This window comes from Protopterus annectens, chromosome 6.part0 (assembly GCF_019279795.1).
Source record: "Protopterus annectens isolate FY-2018-M chromosome 6.part0, PAN1.0, whole genome shotgun sequence".
NCBI lineage: Eukaryota > Metazoa > Chordata > Ceratodontiformes > Protopteridae > Protopterus > Protopterus annectens.
The window spans coordinates 1,913,695,709-1,913,718,430 of record NC_056737.1 but is presented as its reverse complement, the minus strand read 5'-3'; positions in this window follow the sequence as shown (position 1 = coordinate 1,913,718,430).

Genomic DNA, 22,722 nt, shown 5'->3' with positions numbered 1-22,722 from the left:
TGTGCATATCCTTATACATGAAGAATACTGTGTATCTCCTCAGAACTGCCTATACACCATTAAAGTGCTGATGCTGCTGCCTAGGTCTCAATAATAACTATCAAAATGTGCATGAGTTAGCCTGCAAAACAGTGGCACACTCTTTATGCAACTATATACCACAAGCAAATGAGGTGAAGTACCATGAATTTCTATGAACTACTTTATTTCACTGCCATGTATTTGTGACAGAGAGTGCAGCTACTGACATCCTATGTCCATTTGCTCATGTGGAAGACCTGCACAAGTCCCTGAGACAGCACATCTTCAAGCTGCATTGTTGGTTATTCAGAATGAATGGTATTTGCATGACTCACAACTACTATTTTACCCCTCAGGAGCATGTCACAATTTTCTGGAATGTTTACATAGTAGTTGCTATCTCTGCAAGTACCCAGCAAGGATTACCTGCATGATGAATGAAGGAGAGCAATAGCATGCCCTGTGTCCTTCACAACCATTGCAGGAAGTGGCTACTGGGTCCCTGTACTAGCCCATTGAATAAAGCTGATGCCTGGTATGACCTGGCTTAGATGTTGATATCAGCCATAGTCATTACTAGACATGAGACCAGTACAGGCATTGGTATGATGACCTGGATACCACAACCCTACTGATCTCTGTGCATGGGAGACAGATGTTAGGTAACAATACCCTAATTAGTACCGTAAGTGGATTGCATTCTGATTTTTTATTTTTCAGGTACATTTGGAGAGCTGGCTTTCCTAATGACAAGTCTTTGTCTCATTCAACATGACAGCGATGTGTGGATTACTATGTGATGTTTCTATATAAGATAGAGATGGTTGTGATGGCACATAGCTGAGTGTGTAACTATATTTTTTAGGATGCTGCAATGCTGCCTCATGTAGGTGCCTGTACACTACTTGCAGTCTCTCCATGTGTATCAGGGTCATATTTCTTTGTAGGTATATTTGCATATACATAGAGGTCAGGCACCTACTTCTTCTTTGGGATGCAGCTATTGAGACACAGGTAAGGGACTGCAGGTTGTCAATGTTGTTCTTGCATCTTATTTTATACCTGTCATTGTTCTCAGATTTGTCTCTTTCTCTTTGCAGACTGAGACATAAATGGTATCCCTAACCACTAACCACAGGAGGCAGGGTGACTACTGGCCAGGCAAGGTTAGTTCTAGTGATAAAAGCTGAACTTTGAAATATATTCAGTGCATTGGTAGTACAAGTTCACATGTAGCAAACTTCCAGTTCTCCTACCTGCAGTTCCAGGTGATAGATATGTTAAACAGGCAGCTCATCTGCAGTCTACCCCGATGAAATTGTAGCTGGGGAGAGTGAATTAGATGAGGATGATAGTGTCTTGGTGGGGTGGGGGGTCAGACCCTCGCCAGCAGGTAGCATAGCCCCATTGTCCAAAGCGGCCCAGCCACAGCTGCAGCAGGTGGCAGAAATGCATTGGAGGAAGCAGTGGGAAGCTTTATTTCTTACATCCTGGAAAAATGTATTCATTTACAACTGCTACAATATCTATTATCAAAAAATCTACTAACTCCCCCACAACACTAATTTCGACCTAATAATAGCACTACCACAGCCCTGGTAAGGTTTACCAATACCGTGAACCAACTCTGTAGTGAAGGTAACCTAGTCTCCCCAACTTTCCTCAATCTGTCTAAAGCATTTGACATCATATCACATACCAAACTCTTAAATGTCCTAGCTGAACTAATCCTCAGCCAGACAGCAATAGCCTGGTTTCAAGACTATCTGAATGGCCATCAACAAGCAGTATTATGGTAACAAAAACTCTCCCCACTTCTGCCCATTACTCTAGGAGTACAACAAGGTTCTATCCTTGGCCCACTCCTCTTTACAATTTTCACAAACAAACTCCATACAGCCACAACAGACACCACACTCACACAATATGCAGATGATTCAAGCCTAACATGTGCTGATACTACTAGAACAAATAACTCAAGTCATTTACAGCTATAGAAGCTTGGCTAACTAATGCTCAACTAATACTGAACCCCCAAAAAACTATACTCATCCTGTTTCACCATACTAGAGCCCATAACACCTCCTTTCCATTCAAAATTACTTCAGCCAATAACACCATCATAACTTCAGTTTCTAGTACTAAGCTATTAGGGGTTACTATTTACCAGAATATGTTATTTGACATTCATATAGCCCAAGCCATAAAAAAAGTTCACAAAAAACTAGGGTGCCTCTACAGGAGCAATCACTACCTCACAGCCAACACCAGAGCCACTATTGCCAGAACCCACCTTTTTTCAACATGACTTTACGCATCCCCTATCCTTACCAACCTAAGAAAATTAGATATAACAAAACTAGAAACTTGTTATAATAAAATAGCAAAGTTTGCTACAGGCACAGACTGTAGATCCTACCATTGCCACTCTCTCAGAAAACTTTCATGGCGTGAATTCGCCTCGCTGCTAAAATACAATCAGCTCAAAATGGCTCACCAAATAATAAACCAGCCTGAAAAAAATCCAGCCCAAAATAACCTATTAGCTCACTGCTCTAATAAATGGGCCCTTCGCTCTAGCAATAAGGCATTATTAGAAATAATAAAAAGCAAAAACCTCTCTGGAGAATACCTCTACTCCTGTGCTGTCACCAGAGCCTGGAACAGCCTTCCACTAGACATAAAATCCAACACTACCATAGACCAGTTTGAAAAACTACTAAAAGCCCACCTATCTGCTACATGGATCTGTCCATGTACTGAACCTGGCTAAATAACTAAATTAGAATAAACCAAGTCATCTAACAGACTGTCCGAAATACTGTCCCAGACTAAACCATGCTATCTAAATGGCTTCATCACTAAGTCACACCAAACCCGATAAGATCCTAAGTAAACAAAAACCTCTTCTAGTCTCTTCTACATTTTCACTACACACTTTCCTTTAGCGTACCTTAAATTCAAACTTATAAATATTGTCCAATCTTGTAAAGACTGTATATAAAGTAATCTGCTCAAACTGTTATGCTTGTGATTTTTGTACCTTTCAATAGTAATCTTGAACTTCTGGTCTGTTTTTTCTATCCTGTATAAATACCATACACTGTAATTTGTTTCATTTTTAGAAATGCTATGCTAATTTTGTTTTGATTTCTGAATAAAATCAATGTAAAAGCATTAAATGTTTATTCTCTGCATGTCTTGGAGCTTTTCTCCCTGCACCTCCTCTGAAAATGGACTTATTGTCCAGTCAGACTTTCCCTGTAAACAAATGTAAAATAAAATAAAAATAAATATATTGCCAGTATGAAGACCCTCATGGACCAGAGTGTGCATTCACTTACCCAACTGGTCTTGGTCATCAAGGTACCAGAGGAGGGTGTAGCTCAGACAACCAGCCTCCCTGATCTATCATCTGGAGATAGCTCACAGTAATGTCCCTTTAGGTCATGGTAGAAGGCATCATTCTGTTGCTCATACCCCATCCAGTCCCTAGCCTGGTATGCCCCCTTCCACTTGTGTCACATTTCATAACCTGAGAACCAGTTAACTCTCTCCATCATCACCATTTGTCTGCCCCCTGTTTGTCTTACCTTATGCCATGCCTCCTTATCCTAGTGTGTGCACATCTACTCTATTTGTCTGTGTTCTATAATTGTCTGTCTCTCTGCCCCCTGAATACTTACCTATCCCTTTCCATCTCTTCTCTTTTCTTTTTACCCATCCCCTATTTCCTTTTCTCAATATATAGAAAAAGGGACCATATCCCCACATAAAAAGTGATGCCTTGCCCCCTACCTTACACACTTCTATACACTGTCCTTCTGTATGTCCAAATATGTGGACACCTTAACACTGCAGGTGCATACATTGCATGCCTATGTATCATTCTGAGCTGCTTTATGCTGGCCTACCAAAAGATGCAGTCACTATGCATATACTCTCTCTTTCTCTCTATTGATATTGTTTTATTCTGAGTTTCAGTGGTGTTTGAAATAATGCTTTTAATTCTCATGAGCTTCATGTAATAAGACATGTGGCCAGTCTATAGATTGTGCCTTGTGCATCTGTGTGCATGTTTCACTGCATGAGTATGTCAGCTTGTATATTTGCTGTGCTGCTCACTATGTACACTGCATCAGAGCTAGCTGCACAAAAGCACAGCCTGTCCTGCTTTAGACTGTAAATAGTGTGGGTGTCACCATGCAGTACTACCAAGCAGCACAAGCCATGTGCAGAAGCACAGTGTACCTCGATTAATTCCAGCCAGATAAAATATTTTTACATAAAAATGTTATGAGGTAAATTGCAGTCATGCAACAGCAGATGAAGTGCATGATAGCAAAACAGTAGGAAATAGTAGGCAGTAACAGCAAACATTTAAAAAAAGTTATTTCATTTTGAGACCTCATTGAACACAGACTTCATTTGTGGAGGTAACAAACTCCACAGTACAAAGCAAAGGATATAGGTTCATATGTAGTTATTAGACATGTGCAGATCATTGAAGAGCCTAGCACAATTTCCCAAATGCTCCAAAGCACTGTCTGCCTAAATGTTTATCTTCTGTTTGAGTAATCCATCAACTTAAGCAGGAGATCTTGTGCATACACACACACACACACACACACACACACACACACACACACACACACACACACACACACACACACACAAAATCATGCAGACTGTTTACAGCAAGTAGAGGACAAGTTCAAACTCCAGCCCCTGCCCCACTCTACTTCCCATCCACTTTCATTACTAGGGTGCAAAGGTCACAAAAAAGACAAGAATAACTAATTCTTAAAGAAACATTTGACAGGTGTACATTTATTATGTGCAAGTTATAACAATGGAAAACACGTAAAGAAGAGAAAAAAAGCAGCAAAAGACATCAGAAATACAGATGGACTTAATGGTGACACAGTAGGGGTTAATAATGCTGCCCTTACAACTGTTAAAAAAAATAAATAGTTGTGAAGATCTTTGATGGTACATTTGAATGTTATTGTTGGGATGTCTTCTTTTTTGTTGTACTTTTATCAGGTCATGATTAAAAAATGTCCAGTGCTGATCATTTTATTCACATGGTTACTAAATAAATGAATAAGAAGATAAGCTGGCAGACAGACAGACAGATTTATATATATTTATTTATTCATGTTTGTTGTACTTTTATCAGGTCATGATTAAAAAATGTCCAGTGCTGATCATTTTATTCACATGGTTACTAAATAAATGAATAAGAAGATAAGCTGGCAGACAGACAGACAGATTTATATATATTTATTTATTCATGTTTGGTAAATGGATGGGGGTTGAGCCAAGGACCTTTTAAAGTCATGACCCAGGTGTTGAAGCACAAAGCAATGTACACATATATAATGCAAAACATGTGACATACACTAAAGTACAAAGCCAAACACACAACAAAGTGTAAATAAGTAATTTAAATAGAAAACACATTTAGAATGGCAAAAACATTGATGAGATAAACAACCTAAGTCCAGTAGAAATAACACAAGCTAAAAAGTATACTAACATACTACATTCAATGTTCAGCGTCTTGTGACGGAACATATTCCCATTATAACGGACAAGTAGAAGAACACCATTGTGTATGTGAAATTATACACAGCATATTAATTGAACATATATTTGTATATGTCAGACTAGGATGCCAAGTTTGGAGAGTCTCTAAGTTTATAGGGTTATAGTGAAGGGAATTTCAGTGACTGACAATGGGCAGGAGGAAGGAGTCAGGCTGGAAGGCTTACTAGATGGAGTGATAAGATCAGTGAGGGACCAAGGGTTGGCATGTATAATTCATTGTCACCATGAAGCAAGATGCCTATTGTGGGGAATTTTCTTTTAACAAAATTGTCATTTTCTGCATGTAATCCAATTATTCTATGCATCTGTTTTTGAGACTGAGGAATCTTCTTAAAAAGAAAAAAAAAACATACCATGCTGCATGTTGGTTCACTGACAAAAACAAAAAAATATTGAAACACAAAGGTGATATGACAGTTTTTATAAGCTATAAATAAATAGATCATCTGTAAATAAAGTATTAGGTGCTTCTAACTGTTCAAATACTCAAGTAGTTGTAGTACAAAATATATTTGGTGCAATAACTGTACTAGTGAAGTCTTCTTGAGGAATGGTCATATTAACTTTCTTAGGTTACAACTAGTACCATGCAGAATGATTTTACATTAAATATTGGCTTCACATTTGTAAGAATGGTGCATGTAAAATCAAGAAGATTAATGTGGATGAAAATAGTCAGGAAATAACTGGTACTGCCCCTCAGACCTAATACCATTTAAATTAAAGCTTAAGTTTGGAATAAAATACCTTGCTCGTCTGCACTATCAGTAGTATTTTTCTTATAAAATGAATGCACCTAATAGTACAAGTATTAAAAAATCTTTGTTGGAGATGACCCATGCAGTCTGGCCGGGTGAGTAAATGTTTATTACCAGTCCAAAAATTAGAAGTGATTTTTGAGAACACAGGAATTCACTAGTTCTAAATTGAAACAACATCTGCATTTATTTTACTTTTCCAGAATATGCTTGAATGCTAAGCCCAGCTGCTTTCAAACTATTCATGTATAAATCATAAGTCACAGTAGGTGAGCCATAAACACAACTAAATGAAAATGCCAATCATAAAGAATTGTGTTCTTGTTGAGTCTGTCCTAGTGTTACAGCTGGATCCTGTATAGCTGACCTCCCCTTCCCCTACTCACACCTCTTTCATTTAACCTAAGAACACTTAAAATCCAGCTGTTCACAGTTTTCTTTGGTAAAGTCTTCCAAAATCCCACAACCCACTCCACAAATTAATATCTTCATATTCACTGCAAAAGCTGGAAGCAAGACTGCTGGCAAACATTCTACCCAAGGCACACTCTTGAATGTAGAATGTACACGTGGGAGACAACTGAAATTCATAATATATATATATATATATATATATATATATATATATATATATATATATATATATATATATATATGGATCTACCTGAGAAGAACGGAAGCTGGAAATGTCGACAACTAGAAGACCGACACCGGAAGACCGACAACGTAAATAATCGATAGTCCAGAATCCTGACACTGAAAACACCGACATGCAAAATGAGCATGACTGTGTAAGTATGTGATTGTGATGGACTTTAGGGTTAGGGTGCGGGTAAGGTAAGTGTGCGTTAGTGACAGACTTTAGGGTTAGGGTGCGGGTAAAGTAAGTGTGCGATAGTGACAGACTTTAGGGTAGGGTGCGGTTAAGGTAAGTGTGCAATAGTGACGGACCTTAGGGTTAGGGTGCGGGTAAGGTAAGTGTGCGATAGTGACGGACCTTAGGATTAGGGTGTGGGTAAGGTAAGTGTGCGATAGTGATGGACCTTAGGGTTAAGATTAGTGCATAGATAGTTGTGTATGTAAGGTTTAGTGTAGGTTTGTAAGGTTTATGGCGTGCTTCTGTTGTGTGTGTTTTTCGGAAATGGATTTCTTTTGTTTCGTTGTCTGTGTTTTCGCTTGTTGGTATTTTGAGGTAGATCTATATATATATATATATATATATATATATATATATATATATATATATATATATGTATATATATATATATAGGTCTACCTGATTATGCCAAAAGTGGAAAACACCGACAATGAGATAACTGACTCTGGAAGATTGACAATGGAGAAGACCGACAGTTGAAAAGCCCGATGCTGAGAACACCGACATGATAAGGTAAGTGTGCGATAGGGACAGACGTTAGGGTCAGGGTGCAGGTAAGGTAAGTGTGTGATAGTGAGGGATGTTAGGGTGTGGGTCAGGTAAGTGTGCGATAGTGATGGACTTTAGGGTTAGGGGAGGATTAAGTGAGTTAGGGTTACGGTGCGGGTAAGGTAAGTGTGCGATAGTGATGGACTTTAGGGTTGGGGCGGATTAAGTGAGTTAGGGTTAGGGTGCGGGTAAGGTAAGTGTGCGATAGTGATGGACCTTAGGGTTAGGGTGTGGGTTAAGGTTAGTGCATAGATAGTTGTGTATGTGAGGTTTAGTGTAGGTTTGTAAGATTTTTGGTGTGCTTGTGTTGTATGTGTGTTTTTCGGATAAGGTCTGTGTTTTGTTGATTGTCGGGATTGTGGTTTGTCGGGCATGTGAAGTTTCATGATTTTGAACTTTCGGTTTTGTGGTGTTGGTTATTTCATTGGTGTTTTGGTGTGTCAGTGTTATCAGGTAGACCCATATATGTATATATATATATATATATATATATATATATATATATATATATATAAATACATACACACACACACACACACACACACACATATGTATACACACACATATGTATACACACCCACACACACACACACACACACACACACACACACACACACACACACACACACACATATATTAATGAATGTCTTCAATTGTCTCTCAGGTTTACATTCTACATTAATTTAAATGGGATGGGCTTCCTGCAGAAGGCTGAGTGTGTGTTTGGTCAACAGCTGTTTAGTTGATTGCATATGATCAACTTGGCAACTGGTTGACAGGTGTCTGAGATTGCAAAATCCCATGGATTGGGGCATATACCTGTATTACATGTCTGTACAATCTCTGAGTTAGTATATACAGTTAGCAGGGGATATGGGGGTACAGGAGGGCTTCCCCCTCTGCAAAGAAACAATGTTTTTACTTTTGTTTTAAGTTTTGTATTCACTGAGGCTGTTTCTTGGTGCATATGTACTGCAGTGTTGACGTTGGCATCTCCCTACACCCCAACCTGGGGGACTTTGTCCCCATACCCCCTTACTTATATACAGTAACTCCACAGTTACATAACATCAGGGAAAAGAGAAAACACTTGTTGAGTGTGAAGCATGGCTTGTACAACTGTGCTGTTGCAGTAGATCCAAAACCATTTTGAAGCATTCAAGGAACAGCCACATCAGGGAATCTGTCTTGAGTGCTATGTTTATGGGAATCTTCATTCAAGTAGATGTAGAGCTCCCAACTTTTATTTATTTATTTATTTACATTTGTTTACCAGGAAAGACCGACTGGGCCAGTAGCCCATTTTCAGTGGAAGCCCGGGGAGAAAAGCTTCACAGAAATATAAGCAAAATACAATAATTAGATTGTATAACAGTATACATACAGTAAGATGGAGAATACACATAATCTAGTTAGTCTGTACAAAGTAGTATTCAATCGAGTTTTCTAGTAGATAGAGGTTCAAAAAGAATACACAAGCATTTCAGTGAAGATCACTGTAAGAAAAATAAAATTAGTACTGTGTACATATTAAGTAATAATTATGAACAAATGAAAATTTCTTTATATATATTTTTGAGTAGTAATAAACACTGAGGAGAGGGAGAAAATGAGATAAGGAGTGGACAGTGTGTTGAGAGAGTTATAGATATTTTGTCAGTCAGGTTTGGTGCAGGAGCACTGCCAGTTCGTGGACAGATGTTCAAATAATAGTTTGAAACTGGTAGATTCAGGTGTGTTTTGAAGGGTGTGGGGTAGGGAGTTCCATAATTTGGCTGTTTGATTTGAGAATAGGGCTTTAACATGAGTGTTGTTTGCTTTGTTTACTGTGAAAAAGTTTTTGTCTACAGATCTTAGAATTCGAGAGCATGAGTAGGGCACAACAAGTTCCTTGAGGGATGGACAACTGTTAGGATGGAAGATGATATTGTGTGTGAATTTAAGTTGGTAGCGATGGAGAAGGCTAGTTAGCTTGAGCCAATTTAATTTATATAGAGCGATACAATGGTGGGTTTGGTGGGGAAGGATGGCTGCAAACATTTTACAAGGAGCTGAGAGCTGCAGGGGAACTTAAGTTTAGTGCTGCTTATGCAGAGTCTGCTTGTACTGTTAATAGCACAACAGGCAGTGTACTTGCTTTTGATGCAGAAGGCTGTGAGTTCTTCTCCCATAGTAGGTAGATGCATTGCTGATACTGTACTGTGTTGTAAGGGGGGGTGGATACTGTAGTCTGTTTTGGCGAAGATATCTAGTAGTAACTATGAACCTGTTATCAGTTTGCCATTCATTCCCTATTGCAATATTACTAGCGTATCATTGTTTTTAATGTAACATAGGCAACTTATTCCTCAAGGGCAACAGGCACATTATTTGTAGATGAAACCATGACATATAAAGTTGTTTGCTAGCAGCAGCCTCTTCATTAGTTACAGATTTCTCTAATGTGGAATTATGTAGATGGCTTTTACTAATTCAGAGATTGTGCATATTTACTGATACTGGTGGACTGTAGAAGTTTGAGTAGACTTTTATAATGGAAGGTGTATCAAAGAGCAAGTGTATGTTTCATGTGCAAGGGGCCTATGATTTGAAAACAGCCCAAAGTTAATCTTTATCTGCCACTGGCAAAATGTATTTTCTTTGAATGTGGGTTTCAATGCTAGAGAAGTTTTAATGCTAAGTCTAGTTTCATTGTGAGACTGCATTGCTTTGTTTAGCAGATACTTATTGGTGTTCATGCTGTAAAATGCAAAATAAAACTTTTTCTGGCAAATCATTTAGGAATGAAGTCACTAAATAATGGCCGACGTTAAGTTTCAGACGTCATAATCTTCAGAAAAATGCATGCTAAAGCAAGACCTGATATTCTAGCAACTGTCTTAAGTTTATAAAAGGTCAATTTTTAGTACTGTTTGTGTGTTCCCCCAATATATTTGGCCTTGTCCAGATTTCCTGCATTAAGAAGTTGAGAGGTATGTGCAAATAAATCGCTTTATAGAATTACAATAAAGCTGGCAAAATATATCAAGAGCAACGCAATGAAGGGCATAGATACCAACACGAAAATAAATTCAGATGTCCACAAACACGATACTCCAAAATATTGTAAAAACAGGTTTAATTAGGTGCACAGAGGTTAGCGCTTTCACGGTTAGCTTCATCAGACCAATACTGAACGTTAAAAATTTAATTTAAATAGCCTAAAAGGCGGGAAACTTCATTTAAAATTTAAAGCAAAATCACTTCAATATTAAAACAACTATTAACTGACTCATACTACTAACTCATGTTACTAATAAAACTATGTGCTACAACAATCTACGCACATAAAACGATACATAACTGTACCAATTCACATCCCAATCCAATACATAAACAAATATATACAATATGAATGTAAATAATATACAAAGAAATATATATATAATACAATATGCAAAAACAATGTATATGTGTACTTGTCACTGATAACCCTGCTATGTACTAACATATACAAAAGCATATGTGGCAATACTACAAGCTGCATATCAAATCTTAATCTCTGAAAAACATGTATATTAAAAATAAATAAAATTTGTGTAAATATGTCAATGGGACAAATAGCACAATCCCTCAACTTCTGATTTTCAAGCGCCTCATCTTTAAATAAGGTTTAATTGGAACCTTCCCATTCAAACCCGGAGGCATAGCTGACCTCAATCGAATAATCCAATCGCTCTCCCTGGATTCGGTCAGATTCAATATATCGCCACCTCTGCTAGATTCATGCATTGATTCCAAGATTCTAAACTTGAAGGAATGATCACTACTAGAATCTATAACATGTTTCGCCAATGTGTTATGAGTAGTGCCTTTCCTCATGTGGTATATGTGCTCCTGCATCCTATCCCGTAGGCACCTGTTGGTCTTGCCTACATAGAATGCGGGGCACAATATACAAGTAGCCAAATACACAACGTTGGTGGACTTACAATCACCACCTGCCCGCATTCTAAAAAGACCCAACCCATTGGGATGGATAAAACTAGGGTCAGAGTCTATATAAGAACAAAAATTACAATGTTCACATGGTACAGTTATTCGAGCACCATCATCAGGACGTACATATGATACCTTTGGATAACACAATAATTTTCTGAGATTCATCTTGTTCTTATAGATGAATCTGGGTTTATCCCCCACTATTTCTCGAACCGCGGGATCTACTGATAGAATATGCCAATGTGAACTGATGACATCTTTCACAGCTCCAATGTCACAAGTATAAAAGATAGGACACATGACTCCATTAGACACTACACTAGTAGGTACATCTGATGCTGCTTCTGGTGCCACAACCTGTCTATGAGAAAAATAGGGGGCCGCCCTATCTCTCCTTAAATTATCTATATCACTAATGTTGGCTGTCAGGTCACGTTCTGTATATCCACGCTCCCTAAACCTCTGAGTCAAGTCACTAACTTCTTCTTCATAACATGTAGTTATAGGATTGTATCTAGAAGCACGCATGGCTTGGCCGCGCACTATGTTCTTGTAAACGTACCCCGGATGCATACTGTGCCGATGTAAGATCGCATTCCTATGGCAGGGCTTCCTATAAAGTCCTGTGTTAATCAAACCCCCATCTAATCTCTCTATATATATATCCAAAAAAGGAAGCTTCTTCTCAGAACTTTCTACTGTAAATCTCAAAAAATCTGTACTGCTGTTAAGTTCTCTCATGAAATCTGCCAATTCATCCATACTACCTCCCCATAACATAAACAGATCGTCAACAAAACGTCTGTAGAATGGGACAAATCTAGTGTAAAAAAGATTCTGGAACATAAATCTAAATTCCCACTCCGCCATTACTAGGTTGGCGTAGCTATTGGCACACGAAGTGCCCATAGCCACGCCATCCCTCTGCAAAAACAAATGATCCATGAAACAAAAAACATTGGATTCAAGTGTAGCCTCTAAAAATGTCATAAGTAAATCTACTTCACGGTCACTCAAATCAGAGGCCCTCCTGAGGTAGCTGTCGACCATCTCTATACCCAATGCATTGGGTATCACCGTGAATAATGATTGTACATCCATCGTGACAAAAATATAATCAGTCACTGTAACGTTAGACCCTAAAAATTCATATAAATCCAAAAGGAATTGTTTGGTGTCACGCAAAATAAAGACATTATTATTAACTATGGGTCTTAACTTATGTTCCGAATAGATGGAGAGTGGTTCCGTGGACCACCCCCTGCCTGCCACAATGGGCCTCAGGGGGGGATGTACCAGATCTTTGTGGATCTTCGGAAGCCCCTGAATGATGGGAATATAGGGATGCAAGACTTCTAAGAATCTAAACAATTCAAAATCAATCACCTCACTTTTAAGGAGATCAAGTATCATATCATGAACTCTACCACTAATACCAATAGCTTGTTCGAGAGTAACAGGGTTGTAAAAGTTGCAATCACTTAACATTGTAAACATATCCCGATAATATCTCTCTACATCAAACACAACCATGCCTCCCCCTTTGTCAGCTGGTCGTATTATAATATTAGGGTTATGTCTTAGTGTCTCAAGAGCTCTCCTTTGTTTATAATTCAAGTTGTATCTCACACCCCTAGCATCTTTATTATATCCACAGCTAGTTGTTCCTAATTTATAAAGGTCGTCTTCAACTAATTTGCTATAGGCTGCTATCAGAGGTGGGACAGCGGGTACATATGTGCTGGGTTTTTTGATGCTGTGATCATAATTATAGCCTTTAAATTCCAACTTCAATGTTAGGCTCCGAACAAATAACTTAAAATCTCTCAATGTTTCACTTATGTCACTATGACGTGTAGGGATGAACGACAACCCTCTCGAGAGGACGTCTAGCTCATCCTGTGACAACATTACTGACGACAAGTTAAACACTAATCCGTCTTCCTGATCCCCCACATTTTCTTGATACTCAGATTCTGAGGGCGGTCCGGAGAGAGTTTCCTCTTCTGCCACCCTCTGCTCACTGATCGGTTCCTCCCTTCCCCCGAAAACGATCTGATGGGGAAAGGGTGTCTGGAGTCAAAGACATGGTTAGTAGGAACACTTGTGCCTTCAGAAGGAGACATGTTAGAGCCAGCAAGGCTGCCTCGATAGTTTGAAAAAACTTTCTTTCTAACTACAGCATTAGATTCAACAGCCGATGCCATGTCTGAGCCATTGCTCTCTATTCTAATGTTAGATGTACCATGTAAGACATGTACTTGTGTTGCATTCGGCGCTAAATTAGTACCTGCTGTATTATTTAATTCATTCAAATTAAATGTTTCACATCAAATATTTGAAGTTATATGCAATACGTTTCAGTATCTTCAGTACAGTGAACAAAGTCAATTCAGAAAGAGGTTTCCTTCCTTTCAGAATATATATACGTATATATATATATATATATATATATATATATATATATATATATATATATATATATATTTATATAGGTCTAGGACAGTCTACCGAAAGACTGTTTCACCGAAAGTGAAATGGGCTGTCACAGTTTCGCGAAAGCACTTTTTAATGAAAAAAGTGCTTTTGCGAAACTTTCGTAAAAGTACAGGGAATCGGGAGGAAGTGTTAGTGGGCGAGATCGGACTACAGTGGGAATAAGGGAATATTCCCTTTTCCCCACTGTAGTGTGATCTCGGAGTGAGAATATAAAAGTAGGGGGGTCAAAGCCCCCCTGTGTAAACATTGTGTGTGTGGTTTTTTTTTGTTTTTATGTATGTGTGTGTGTGTGTTTTACCTTCCGTTTACCAAAACTGTTTTTTTGGTTAAAGCAGTTTCGGTAAACAGTGTTCGGTAGGGTTGGATTCAGACAGTTGGTCTTTTGATCAACTGTCCTAGATCCATATATATATATATATATATATATATATATATATATATATATGTGTGTGTGTGTGTGTGTGTGTGTATGTGTGTGCATATTGTGATGTTTTATGATGAGCAAAAAGTCTGGTTTCCATGTTATGTTTCCTCGCATGTCACTCTCTGCTATATCCCAGTCTTCATAATGCTGTCTTTTCTCCAAATTCGAATTGCAATCCTATTTTCCATATATCTGCAATAGAAAATGTTACAATTTTACCAAGTATCATGCCTGTTAGCTTTCAGTTTAAACCATAGGAAAATAGAAACATAGAAATGTTAAAAAAAAAAAAAAAAACAGGATGGTCCTTGATGTCCTCTGGACTGGTGAGCATATTGTTGCTGGCAATTGTTAATTATATGTACTTATGTCTTGGAATACATATCTATCTGTACTTGTTAAACTTTAATGCTTTCCTGGGCTGAAACTGAAATTGGTCATTTGTGATCAGTGCTCCATTTCGGTGAACGAGTTGAAATAAATAAATAAATAATTAAATCTGGTACGAATAAAGTCTGCTGATTATCCTCTTTGTCTTTATGTTTCTTCCTTACAACTTGATAGAGCTTCTTTGTGCCATCTAGTGAGTCACTTTCCAGAAGCTGGTATAGAGTTTCTCTGATGCCATGTTCTTTGCCATTGTGACTGCTGTTTTGTCCTCTTTGATAACCAGTCATTATTCCCTCTTATCCTGATCTGTCTTTTCTATTGTCCACTTCATTCTGCACTCATTTATTGTGATACCTTCCAAGACTTCGGCATTCCACCACTAGCCTTTTTATGTACCATATTTCCATACCTCGTCTGACCACATATCTTTCCTGTAGTCTTCACATATGCTGGTTTAAGATGCTGCTGCTGTTCTTCTTCTTCAGCTCCACCTATTTCCTCATCTTACTGAGGTGCTGGTGGCAGGAGTGTTTCCTTGAACATCTATCCTTTCACTCTAGTCAATTTCCAAGTTTTCAGCCTAGTCTCTGTAGATGTTACAGCCTTCTGTGACCACTGAAACATGAATAAAGACAATTAAAATAGATATGATGGATGTGGAATAAACAAAGTGAAATAAAAGTGAATATTCAGTGTGTTGTCAGTAAGGCTGATAAAGTTTGAAACATTAATTAAACTTAGAATAAACTGGTATTCCACATAGTGGTAGAGACAATGTAGAGCACTGCCCATATATAAGGTGTATAACCTGTAAGTAAGAATGCTAGTTAGTGAAATGTCTACACCAATAACAACCTTGGCTGAAGTAATACAGAATTCACAAGACTGAAAATTGCAATGTTTTCTTATCTGATAGGAAGAGTTTCATAATATGAGAGATTAGATTAAGCATCACTGCTGAACGAAAATGGGTTACATGAGTAACTCAGGTCTAAGTATGTGATATTGGTGACAACAATACAGATACTACTGATTGTGATCAGTAGCTAGGCAATGCTACACTGAGAGCAGGTTGTTAGGATAGTCAGGTGGGATTTACACATTTGGAAAGTGAATGGATTGTTGTTTTCTCTTAGTAAAGTTTATTAATATTTAAAAGATATTTGCTGTAAAATTAAACGACCTTTTTGAATGCATGTGGATATATCCCAACATCATTCCTCATACTTCTCATTCAGGTCAGAAGTAAATATGTAATTGCTACAGTTTTAGATTTACATAAAATTAAAATCTGGGTTATCCAGGCCAGGGTCAACCTTTTTCTTTGTTTTCTGCAAAACATTAAAACACATGCCCACCTCATCTACTCATAACTTCATTTCCCTTAAATAAAACTATCTTTGTTTTTTTGGCCACATGAACTCTCTGCATCAATGACCTCCCATACCCGTTATTAACTCATCTATTCCTCGATAAACTTTATTATCCATGGAAAGGTCAAGTTGAATCCTGCTATAACCCTACAAATGGGTTGTCCATCTACAAGAAGAGAATGACCATGTGATCTACTGCTTCTAAGGGTGCTAAACTCCCCCTTTATCTGTTTAGGCAATGATCTAGATGAATCCTGCTGTAACCGTGCAGGTATTCCTTCCCTTTTCAGGGAGAGAATGACCTGACAGTCTCCCTACCTTAAAACTGTCATCATCCCTTTAAGACAGATGGCAACCAGGAAAGGCAGGAATTATAAATGCAGCATGGGTTGGTGATTTAGAAACACAGGGATGGTGAGGCTCTAACTGGGTGGATAGAACATGATACCACGGGCATCATCTCCCCCGATGCAAACACATTCATGGCTCCCAGTTATCATCATAATTGCAGCCTGCCAGCTACTAGGAAAACACATCCCAGCTTGCACTAGGGCATGCCCCAGCTGCCATCAAAAATTCTTGGTGAGCTGACATAAGCTGTTCATTCCTGCTTGAGTGACTCCTTCAGCCCCCAAGCTGCTAATCAAATTTGGGTCAAATGGATTACATTCAGGGCACCATTTTTGTATGTCACAGAGCTGTAGAGCTTTCTGAATAGTACTTTGTGGAACGTGGACTGAAAAGTTTTAGGGACATTCATAAGCTGTGGACCTGACTAATCTTCCAAATAACATTTTAATCAGCTGCTCTTAATTTTGCAAGGATATCATTGATTTTCTCACCTTCGTTCAGCATTATTTTGCTCAACCTCAGGCAGCAATAGAGACAAATCTTCCCTTCTGCCTTGGAATAAATACTGCTGTCTCTTCAACTATTCTTCTGATTTCTAGTAAATCTAAAATTGTAGCTGGTGACTCACTTTATTCAAATTATGTCACTAAACCTTGGAAATATACTGACTGAATTATGACAACTAGAAAAAAGCCAGACTCAATCAATACCTGTCCTGGCTATGCTTCTGTTCTGTTCTGTACCTGGATAATCCTACATCCTCATCATTCTAATTGTATATTATTATAACGATTTTAATTTCTACTTCTACATAACTAAAGTGAATTTCTGTCCCCTATATATCATATGTATGTTATTTGATTATTTTCCTTTGTTCGTGTACATCCATGTTTTTGGAAACTTTTTGTATTTCTCAAACCCACTTTGGGTAGTTTACAAATTGTAATCGCATGCTATGTTTCTAATATGTTATGCTTTATTAAGTAAACATGGTGCTTTTCTCCCTGGCTCTCTGCTGAAAAGGGGCTTTGCCCAGTTGAACTATCCTGGTTAACAAATGGAAGTAAAATAAAAAAAATATTTACAAATCCTATTTCCAACAGACACTGATACTGCAACAGTGACCTTTGTTGTATTTAACCTAAAGCAACCTACAGATTACGACTTAAGACTATCAAACCATCTTGATAAAGAGTACTCATAACTACAATCTCAGTTTTATGCAAACTATTGTATTCATGTCTTGTCTTATACATCAAAAAGGCACAGATTATTTTCATCTTCTGAAAAGAAACCAACACATACTTTAAAAATGACTTTATCATTCTGCTTTGTAATTTATTTCTCAAATAGCACCATAAGAGTCCTACGATCAGTAAAGCCTGTTTTATAAATGTGCTTCTAGAAGAAACAATCACACAGAAATAAAAAATAATAATTTTAGATAGTAAATCTAATGCTTTAATGTATAAACATACCTCAAAACATTTCTTAACTTGAAACTAGATAAACGGCCAAAGTCAGCTTGCCCATCCATGGGAGGGGGAGGTGGTCTTGTCTGCTACACAATTGATATGTATTGGAGGTGTATGTGTTGATTCCCAGCACTTTTAAACTGGAGAATAGGCTAGGTGTTACCAAGCCATTTATGGAAACTTTGTGGGCCACAGGAAATGGCACTGTAGGCTCTTGAGGTAAGGCAAATGCTTATGTCACTCACCAGGAGATGGGGCTTATGCTTAATAACCCCCCTACTCTAATCAGTCTGATGGCAGGAGAAAGGGTGGCTTTTGGCAGCCTGATAGCTACTTTGAGGTTCCCCAGCCTGGATACAAAAGCAGTCCTTTTTTAAATATAGGTGGCTCTGTTTGGGGTTGAAACCAGACCCTCAAGCCATTGGACAGAGGGTACCCAGTGTAGCAGGGGACCAGAAAGAAAGTGAGGATCCAGGTAATGTAATAGCAGAGATGAAAACACTCTTAATGGTTGCATGGCTGATGGCAGTCCATAGGTGGTTTTTGCCCCATCACTTATCCAAAAATAAACATGCATTCTCACTAGACAAACTTCCTCGAGAGAGTGGAGGTCTCAGCCATATGGAGATGTGATCAGGTGTCAGACAGAGGTGGTGGACTAAGAAAATAGATAGGCAACTCTGGATAATGGCTTGATGGTAACTGTACATCATCATCATCATCATCATCATCAGCCCCCTTTTTTCCCATTTTTCTACATGGGGTCAGGGTACTGTGTTAACTGTAGCCAACTCTCTCGATTCAGTGCCACACTCCTGCCTTGTTCAACACTCATGCCTGACTGTCTCAGATCTTCTTTCACACAATCCTTCCACCTCTTTGCCGGATGTCCTCACTTCCTCTTACCTTCTTTCCATCTGTTCCAAATCTTCCTCACCAGATTGTCTTCTGCTTTTCTACACATGTGCCCAAACCTAGTGGTGGCTGGTCACTTCGAATCAAAGGAGGGCTGCAGGAGACAGCTGAATGGGTTGAGTCAATGGGAAGGGGTGTGGCCAACTAGAAAGGGGAGGAGCTATGCTCAAAACCACAAAAAACTGTAACTTTAATTAAATACGCTGCCCTGGGTGCCAAACCGTCATTATGAGAGCCCAATCAAGACAAAATGAAGTGTAGAAGAAAAAAAATATTTCAATGCATTGGCTGCATGACAGCTTACTTAATATCTAGATGGAAACAAAAAGGTTGTGAGGCATGAAAAAATAAATTACTTTTTAAATACATTACTGGAATGCCAGTCAAAATCAAGTATAAGAAAAACAAGCAGCACTCAACTCAAACCACTTCTCCTTGCACTGCAGTTCTAATTATAATTTATATTCAGCTTTATTAAAGTACCAAGTAACAGGCGGAAAGTAGCAATCTCTGTGATACCTCCCACTTGTAAAACTGTTTCTTATCCAAAAAAGACTTGCTGCCTGACAACAACTACCTACTTCTTTCATGGGGAAAACATGATCAAAGTAAAAAATGAAAAGCAAACAAGAAACAAGCTCAAGATACATTGCTTAAAGGATTACTGCACAGGTTATGGACCACACATGATATATTGGCATTCTGTTTAGTTTACAGGTAAAGCCTGAAAAGATGACTGCAAGTCTCCAACAAATGTAGTGAGCTTCTTAAAACAATGCAATCCTGTCCTTTATTACAAATACCGTCACATGCATTTCAATACCCAAGCCTTATATGTTATCTAGTTATGTAAGTATTCTCTGCATGGCAACAACAGAAAGGCTTTCAATGCTGGCAATTCTTTAACAGTATGCTTATTAAAGCTTACTTGCATCTTACAATCTCAGACAAATGTACCTGATGGTCATTAAAGCATTGCTACTTACTACCACAGAGCAACAGGCACTTTCTGAATAATAATAAGCATAAATAAACAGTATAAAAATATGACAGAAACCAGGACATTCTGCAAAATCAAGGACAGATGAAAAGCCACTGTAGTACTTGTGTCTACCTTGGATGGGGGGATACTCTGCACATTTACACTGCATAACTGCTCCGTGCCTTGCTTGGACACATCCAGAGTCACTACATGGGGGAATGGGGTGAAATAAGTATGTCACAATTTGATATGTCTCTGTCTGACTGTGATGGCCCTAACACATTTGTCATACCTCTCAAACTCAGAGAAAGAAATCTGGACAAAGCCATACATAGAAGTGGGACAAAGGTCCAAAAATAAGGACAATTTTTAAATATTGCTATTATAAACTTAGAAAGATAATAGAATAGTAGGTCTTGCATTAGTATGAATTTTCTAAAGGGTATGAAATCTGAAACTCAAATGTCTGTCATTATTTTCTAACTTCAGTCTTTAATAATTTGCCACTAATTTGCCAAAAAAATACAATTTTATGAAAAATGGACCAAAAATGTGATGCAAAAATATAAAATAGCCACACAATACAGCTGGGGGCACTTTTTAATATTAGTACTGCTAACTTGAGCAGCTGACAAAATAAAAGAATCTACATGCATTTCTGAAATAAAAGTAATCTATAACTCTGATTATTACAGTTATTTATTAATTGTAAACCCTCCACGTTTTCTTCCAAAATTGCCATTTTGCAGAGGGATTATTAGGGGAAGAGCAACATTTTGAGCCAAAATCGGGGACAGTTGAGAGGTTTGGATATGCCTAATTCTATAAAGCAATTTATTTGCACGTACCTCTCAACCTGTTAATGCAGGAAATCTGGACAAGGCCAAATATATGGGGGAAACATATAAACAGTACTAAAAATTGCTCTTGTATAAACTGAGACAGTTGATAGAATAACAGGTCTTGCTTTAGCATGCATTTTTCTGAAGGTTATGAAGTCTGAAACTCAGTGTTTGTCATCTAGTGACTTAATTCCTAAATGATTTGCCAGAAAACCACAAATGTTATGAGGAACAAAACAAAAATAAGAAGCAAAAATCTATTAATTCTGTGAAAATCTGGACAGTTGAGAGGTGTAGTTCAGCCGGGGCTGTCTGAGTTTGCCACCCTTCCCCCTCACAAAATCATGGTCGAATGGAGCCTCCCCCCTGCAGCCATTCCAATGAACCATTACTTGGCTATTTCACCCCATTTACCATAAACAGTAATGTGCATACTGCTTTACTTCTACGGTGATACGGACTTCATTTGAAAGTTTTATTTTGCATTTTACAGCACAAACACTAAGACATCTGCTAAACAAAGCAACGCAGTCTCACAATGAAAGCAGACTTAGCATTAAAACTTCTCTGCCCTTGAAACTCACATTCATTGAAACAGCATTGAAACCCACATTCAAAGAAAATACATCTGGCCAGTGGCAGATAAAGATTAACTTTGGCCTTTTTTCAGATCATAGGCCCCTTGCACAGAAAACATACATGTGTTCTTTGATACACCTTCCTGACTGTATTAAATTATATTCCTTGTACAATACAGTACAGTTGTTAGAGGGCATTTTAAATTTATTGTTTTGAACATTTTTCCAATAAACAATGAAACACAATGCATGCACCAATAATGACAAAACTGCCCAATTCAGAAAATTTCTATCATAAAAGTCTACTCAGACTTCTACAGTCCACCAGTATCAGTAAATATGCACAATCTCTGGAGAAAGAAAAGTCATCTAAATAATTCCACATTAAAGAAATCTGTAACTAATGAAGAGGTTGCTGCGAGCAAACAACTTTATATGTCATTGTTTCATCTACAAATAATGTGCCTGTTACCCTTGAGGATTAAATTGCCTATGTTGCATTAAAAATGATAAGCTAGTAATATCGCAATAGGGAATGGATGGCAAACTGATAACAGGTTCATAGTTACTAGGTATCTTCGCCAAAAAGGACTGCAGCATTCAACCCCCTTTACAACACCGTACAGTATCAGCAATGCATCTACCTACTGTGGGAATAGAACCCAAGCCTTCTGCATCAAAAGCAAGTACCCTACCTGTTGTGCTATTAACAATGGAAGCAGACTCAGCATAAGCAGCACTAAACATTTGTTCCCCGGCAGCTCTCAGCTCCTTGTAAAATCTATTCAACACCCAGCTGTATCTCTGAACTTTGCAGCACAAGAAATCTGGAAAAATCCAAAATTTATTGGGGGGGACAAAAGCCCAAAAACCAGGGACACATTTTAAACATAGCTTGTATAATGTTGGAAAGTTGCTAGAATAAAATGCTGTGTTACCACCATGCGTTTCACTGCCAAGTCTTAAAACCAGGACCCTGTGCAAAACAGTCAGAGCAACATACCACTATGCCAAATCAGCTGTTTTGTGAAAGCAAGGAAGACTGAAACTTAAATGGCTACCATTTAGTGAATTCAGTTCTCACCATAGCTGTC